The sequence below is a fragment of the Pongo abelii genome, chromosome 9, assembly GCF_028885655.2.
Source record: "Pongo abelii isolate AG06213 chromosome 9, NHGRI_mPonAbe1-v2.0_pri, whole genome shotgun sequence".
Classification (NCBI taxonomy): domain Eukaryota; kingdom Metazoa; phylum Chordata; class Mammalia; order Primates; family Hominidae; genus Pongo; species Pongo abelii.
Window position 1 is genome coordinate 8,192,300 of NC_071994.2, and position 7,711 is coordinate 8,200,010.

Genomic DNA, 7,711 nt, shown 5'->3' on the forward strand with positions numbered 1-7,711 from the left:
GCAAGGCCTGAGAATAATAATCTATGGCTCTTGGGCTCTTAATTCTACTTCCTGAGTCGTCTTTCATTTTCCATAAAAGGTAGTCTGTGTTTGCAGCTGAGTAATTTTCTTGGCCTGCATGCTGTCTATAGAAGTTTGGGGGTTCGAATGCCTCTTTTCCATTTCTGTTGTCTCTGTCCTTTACAGTCCAAGTAGGCAGTGTTTCTGCCAATACAATTCTCTTAAAAACTTTGTAGATTTCTATGGACCTTATTCACTTCATTAGACTATGTCCACAAATCTCTTTGAGATAAGCCCCCTACCTTGGGCTCATGCTGATAGACAAATCCTTTAACGTTTCTAGAAGCCCTTATTGTTTGAATGGTTCTATTGCCTTAGACCTGAAGTCTTAGGGAATTTACAGGCATACTCTTGGCCTCTTGGCTTCAACTTTGTACCATGTTTTTCTGATGTGATCTTTTTCCAGAAGCCATTTCTTAATTTTAGCAGTTTTTGGCTGGAGAGGCTGGGAATTTTCTTCTTGTCTTTTTTTGTTTGTTTGCTTGTTTTTGAGATGAAGTTTCACTCTTGTTGCCCAGGCTGGAGTATAATGGTGTGATGTCGGCTCACTGCAACCTCCACCTCCTGGGTTCAAGAGATTCTCCTGCCTCAGCCTCCCAAGTAGCTGAGATTATAGGCATGCATCACCACTCCTGGCTAATTTTGTATTTTTAGTAGAGATGGGGTTTCACCTCATTGGTCAGGCTGGTCTTGAATCCCTGACCTCAGGTGATCCACCTGCACAGCCTCCCAAAGTGCTGGGATTACAGGCATGAGCCATTGCACCTGGCTGAGGCTGGGAATTTGCAAAATCATCAAATTCTAACTATTTTTGGTTTAACGGAGCTCCTGTCAGTTTATGTCTTGCCTCTCACCTCTCATGTTTTACTCTAAGCAGGAAGAAGAAATAAGGTACTACCTGTAACATTTTGCCTGGAAATCTCCTTAGCTAGATCACATATTTCATTAGGCACATCTTCTACCTTTTTCTTCTTTCTTCCCTTCCCTTCCCTTCCCTTCCTCTTCCCCTTCCTGTTTCCCTTTCCCTTCCCCTTCCCCTTCCCCTCCCACTCCCCCTTTCCCTCTCCCTTCCCCTTCCCCTTCCCCTCCCCCTCCCCTCCCCCTCCTTTCCCCTTCCCCTCCCCCTCCCCTGTCCCCTCTCCCTCCCCTTCCCCTTTACCCTTCCCCTCCCCCTCCCCCTCCCCCTCCCCTTCCCTTCCCCTCCCCCTCCCCCTTCCCCTTCCCCTCCCCCTCCCCTTCCCCTTTCCCCTTCCCCTCCTCCTTCCCTTCCCCCACATTCCCTTCCCTTCCCTTCCTTTTCTTTCCTTACCTTTTGTCAGGGTCTTGTTCTGTTGCCCAGGCTGAAGTGCAATGGTGCATTACTTGCAGCCTTGAGCTCCTGAGCTCAAGCAATCCTCCTGCTTCAGTCTCTGCAGTATCTGGGACTACAGGCACATGCTACCATGCCCAGCTTAGTTTATTTCTATTTAAAAACATTTTTTTAGAGATGGAGTCTAGCTATGTTGCCCAGGCCATTCTGAAACTCCTGGTGATCCTCCAGCCTCAGCCTCCTGAGTTGTTGAGATTGCAGGTAGGAGCTACCATACTAATCTACACATTATGACAGATGACAATATTGCTAAATTACCTGCCACTGTATAACAAGGATCTCCTTCCGTTGAGATCCAATAATATTTTCCCACTTTCCTTTCAGCTTTCACTATCAGCCTTCTCTAAGGCCGTCAGTCTTCTTAAAGTAGTCCCATGATCCCTGACTCCTGGTATTCACACCTTTATGTCATCCCCTTCCCTTGAATGTGGGTGGGCAGGACCTATGACTTTCTTCTAACCAATAGTATATGGCAACGGTGATGGGTTGTGCCTGATTGCATGCACATAATGATATTACTATGTTATATAAGTTTGTAGCACCTGTCTTGCTGGGGTCTCTCTCAGTCCTTGCTGGCTTTAAAAAAGCAAGCTGCCATTTTGTGCACTTCCCATATTGGGAGGCCCGTGTATCAGGGACCAAGAGTGATCTCTAAGAGCTGAGGATGGTTTGCAGCCAGCAGCCAGCAGAAGGAAAAAAAAAAAAAACAAAACTCAGTCCTGGAGCTGCAATTGAATCTGCCAAGAAAAGTGGATTCTGGGCTGGGCGTGGTGGCTCACACCTGTAATCCCAACACTTTGGGAGGCCGAGGTGTGTGGATCACCTGAGGTCAGGAGTTCAAGACCAACCTGGCCAAAATGGTGAAACCCCATCTCTACTAAAAATACAAAAATTAGCCAGGTGTAGTGGCACACTCCTGTAATCCCAGCCACGAGGGAGGCTGAGGCAGGCGAATTGCTTGAACCCAGGAGGTGGAGGTTGCAGTGAGCCGAGATCGCGCCACTGCCCTCCAGCCTGGGCAACGGAGTGAGACTTTGTCTCAAAAAAAAAAAAAAAAAAAAAAGAGGATTCTTCCCCAGTTGAGTCTCAGATGAGACCACAGCCCTAGCAGACTCCTTGATCGAAGTCAAGTGACATCCTATGCTGAGGACTCTGCTTGGCCATGCTTGGACTCCTGATCCCACAGAAACTGAAGTAATAAATATGTGTTGTTTTAAGCTGCTATGTTTGTGGTATATGGGTATACAGCAGTGGATGACTAATACAAAGGCTTTCAGGCTTTTGCTAACACTATACTTAAAGTCTTTGTAGCCTCTGCTCACTACTCCCACATTTTTTGGTATTTTTGATTGTCCTCACTCCTGGCATTAAATTGTTTTTTGTTTTGTTTTGTTTTGGTTTTTTTTGGCCTGGCACGGTGGCTGACGCCTGTAATCCCAGCACTTTGGGAGGCTGAGGTGGGCGGATCATGAGGTCAGGAGATTGAGACCATCCTGGGTAACACAGTGGAACCTCGTCTCTACTACAAATACAAAAAAATTAGCCAGGTGTGGTGGTGGGTGCCTGTAGTCCCAGCTACTCGGGAGGCTGAGGCAGGAGAATGGCGTGAACCCGCGAGGTGGAGCTTGCAGTGAGCCAGGGTCTGTCACCCAGACCCTCGCTCTGTCACCCAGGCTGGAGTGCAGTAGCATGGTCATGGCTCGCTGCAGCCTCAAACTCTTGCGCTCAAGCAATCATCCTACCTCAGCCTCCTGATTAGCTGGGACCACAGGTGCATGCCACTGTGCCTGGCTAATTTTTATTTTTATTTTTTATAGAGGCAGAGTTTCACTATGTTGCTCAGGCTGGTCTTGAACTCCTGGGCTCAAGTAATTCTCCTGCCTCGGCCTTCCAAAGGGCTAGGATTACAGGTGTGAGCCACTGTGCCCAGCTGGCACCAAATCTGTCTTAGTTATTGCTGAGTAGCAAATTATCCCAATCTAAGCAGCTTAAAACTGTAAGTGTTTAATCTCACACAGTTTCTAAGAATCAGGAACTTGAAAGCAGTTTAGCTGAGTGTTATGAGCAGTTCCATGCAAACCTACCCCCAAAGTCCAAGAAAGCTGAGAGGCTGAAGAAAGAGACTGACAAATCCAGGTTCTCAGAAAGAAACATTTAATGACTTAGAAACAGAAGTGATGTCTTAGGTGGCTGCAAGATAATGGATCCCTGCACCCACACTCCAGAAGGTATCCTTTCTCTTTTAGGGTAAAACATGTGCAGCTGGTCATGTCTTCAGACTTCTTTTTGCCAAGATCCATGACCACTGCAGGGGTTTAGATAAGCATCTTTATGAGGGGCTTTCTATGCTACAAGGTGTTGTTTAAAGAGCTTACTGCAGAGCACCTTGGTATGTGGAGGTCAAACATCAGTCACCACAAGAGTTTCACTTCCAGATGGTGTCATATTTGCCATGAAATACACTGTTTTCCTACGCTGGGACCTGGGTTCTGGCTCAAGTCTCTCATGGGGTTGCAGTTAAGGAATCAGTTGGGACTTTAGTCATAAGAAAGCTTGAGGGCCGGGTGATCTGCTTCCCAGAGGCTCACTCATATGCCTGGAAAGTGAGTGCTGGATGTTGGCAGGAAGCCTGGGTTCTTCTCCATGTGGACCTCACTGGAGGACAGCTTGAATGTTCTTACAACACGGCAGCTGGATTCACCCAAACAAGTGACCCAAGAGTCTAAGACAAAAGCCACAGTGAGGCTGAGCAGGGGCTCATGCTTGTAATCCCAGCAGCTTTGGGAGGTTGAGGTGGGAGGATTGCTTGAGTCCAGGAGTTTAAGACCAGCCTGAGCAACATAGTGAGACCTCGTGATATAGTTTGGATATATGTCCCTGTTCAAATTTCATGTTGAAATGTAATCCCCAATGTTGGAGATGGGGCCTGGTGGGAGGTGATTGGTGGGGCAGTTCCTCATGAATGGTTTAGCACCAACCCTTTGGTGCTGTGCTTGTGATAGTGAATGAATTCTCATGAGATCTGGGGTTAAGTATGTGGCACTTCACTCTCTCTTGCTCCTGCTGGCCATGTGACATGCCTGCTCCCCCTTTACCTTCCACCATGATTGTAAATTTCCTGAGGCCTCCCCAGAAGCTGAGCAGATACCAGCATCATGCTTCTGGTATAGTTGGCAGAACTGTGAGCCAATTAAACCTCTTTCCTTTATAAATTAACTAGTCTCAGGTATTTCTTTCTTTCTTTTTTTTTTTTGAGACAGAGTCTCCTTCTGTCGCTCAGCCTGGAGTGCAGTGGTGCGATCTCAGCTCACTGCAGCCTCCACCTCCCAGTTCAAGCGATTCTCCTGCCTCAGCCTCTCAAGTAGCTGGGATTACAGGTGTCTGCCATCACACCCGGCTAATTTTTGTATTTTTAGTAGAGATGGGATTTCACCATGTTGGCCAAGCCAGTCTTGAACTCCTGACCTCATGTGATCTGCCCATCTCGGCCTCCCAAAGTGCTGGGATTATAGGCATGAGCCACCACGCCCGGCCATCAGGTATTTCTTTATAGCAATCTGAGATTGGCCTAACGTGCCTCATCTCTATGAAAAATTAAAATATTAGCCAGGTGTGGTTGTGCATACCTGTAATCCCAGCTACACTGGAGGCTGAGGCAAGAGGATTGCTTGAGCCTGGAAGGCAGAGGGTACAGTGAGCTATGATCGCATCAGCCTAGACGGAAGAGTGAGACCATCTCAAAAAACAAAAAAAGCCACAGTGTCACACAGTGTCGCTTCTGCTTTATTCTATCAATCAGAACAATCACATGCCCACCAGATTCAAGGGGAGGAACTTAGACCCCAACCTTGATGAGAGGAATTGTTGCCTGTGGGCTGGTTCAGGTTTTTGACTTCATGATACAAAAGACTTTGAGAGCGAGTCCAAAGTAGGAGTAAGCAAGAGAGTTTATTGCAAAGCAAAAGTACACTCTGGGTCGGGCACAGCGGCTCACGCCTGTAATCCCACCACTTTGGGAGGCCGTGGCGGGTGGATCACGAGGTCAGGAGTTCGAGACCAGCCTGACCAACATGGTGAGACCCCGTCTCTACTAAAAATATAAAAATTAGCTGGGTGCAGTGGGGCGCACCTGTAATACCAGCTACTCAGTAGGCTGAGGCAGGAGAATTGCTTGAACCCAGGAGGTGGAGGTTGCAGTGAGCCGAGATTGCACCAGTGCACTCCAGCCTAGGTGACAGAGTGAGAGTTCGTCTCAAAATAAATAAATAAATAATAAAGAGAAAGTACACTCTGACAGCTGATCAGAACTGGCTGCTCAAAGGTGAGACAGCACCGATCGACACTGGGGAGACTTTCTTTATGAGAGTCTTACGTGATTATTCATAAAGGGGGGAATCATTATTCATGATTATTCATGTTCTGTGTGGTCCCCTGCATGCACATGTGCTATTATTGTGCTAGTACATATGTGGCATATCTCATTAGCATCTTAAATCTCCACCCAAGAGTGTGTTTTTTACTATTATAATGAGCATAGGTCAGCCCAAGGACACTAAACACGGGTTTCTGCGCTTACATGAATTTGGGGATTTTCCCTTCTACTTTTTTTTTTTTTTTTTTTTTTTTGCGACGGAGTCTCACTCTGTCGCCCAGGCTGGAGTGCAGTGCTGTGATCTTGGCTCACTGCAACCTCCATCTCCCAGGTTCCACACCTTCCACACCCGGCTAATTTTTGTATTTTTAGTAGAGACGAGGTTTCACCATATTGGTCAGGCTGGTCTTGAACTCCTGACCTCAGGTGATCCACCTGCCTTGGCCTCCCAAAGTGCTGGGATTACAGGCGTGAGACACCATGCCTGGCCCCCTTCTGCTTTTCTTTTTTTTTGAGATGGAGTCTCGCTCTGTCGCCCAGGCTGGAGTGCAGTGGCGTGATCTCGGCTCACGGCACGCTCCGCCTCCCAGGTTCACGCCATTCTCCTGCCTCAGCCTCCCAAGTAGCTGGGACTACAGGTGCCCTCCACCATGCCTGGCTAATTTTTTTTTTTTTTTGATTTTTTAGTAGAGATGGGATTTCACCGTGTTAGCCAGGATGGTCTCGATCTCCTGACCTCGTGATCTGCCCGTCTCAGCCTCCCAAAGTGCTGGGATTACAGACCTGAGCCACCGTGCCTGGCCCCACTTCTGCTTTTCTATCTCATTGATGCAGGATGTTCTAGCCATGAGCCCAGGATGCAGTTTGTGCATTGTTGGGTGGTTTGTTTTCTCCATCTATTTAGCAAGTTTTATTGTCCTTTAAGGGAGGCTATTACCACCCTGTCTAATCTACGTCAGAATGGGAAAGAATTCCAGCCAGGGCAACATGGCAAAACCCTGTGTCTACAAAAAAATACAAAAAGTTAGTTGGGCATGGTGATGCGTGCCTATAGTCCCAGTTACTTGGAAAGCTGAGGCAGGAGGATCACTTGAGCCAGGGAGATCGAGGCTGCAGTGAGCCATGATTGCACCACTCCACTTCAGCCTGAGCGACAAAGTGAGAGCCTGTCTCACAAAAACAAAAAACCAAAAATACAGGCCTCCCTCCCTCCCCTGCTCCAGGTCAGGGGCTATCTTTTCAGGAGGGACTGGACATCAGCATTTTTCATCCTGCCCCAGCTACCTGTTATTGAGGCTGAGTTCTGGGTGAGTGTATCTGAGATGTGGAGGTGCCCTTCTTCCACCCAGCCCCCACTGGTAAGATGGATACCCAACATTGGTCATGACACTGCTGAGAACACTGGGGCACAATTCACTCTTACTCCACTTACGGAATGGGGGTTCCATTCAGAGGGTGGAGGAGGGGAGCTGAGGAGACCTGGGGCTGCTGCACTTGCCCTCCTCCAAGCACTCAGCTCCTAAAGTGGGGGTGTCACTCAGAGAGTGGCACGCTATTGTTCCTGCCAGCACCAGAGCCCTGGCTCAGAGATTTCTCTTGGGAACAGAAGTGGGTAGTAAGGCTGGGGCATGGTGGCTCACGCCTGTAATCCCAGCACTTTGGGAGGCTGAGGTGGTTGGATCACTTGCGGTCAGCAGTTCGAGACTGGCCTGGCCAACATGGTGAAACCCCGTCTCTACTAAAAGTACAAAAATTAGCAGGGTGTGGTGGTCATGCCTGTAATACAAGCTACTGAGGCAGGAGAATCACTTGAACCCAGGGAGCGGAGGTTGTAGTTACCAAGATTGTGCCACTGCACTCCAGCCGCCTAGGTGACAGAGCAAGATCATATATTGAAAAAAAAAAAAAAG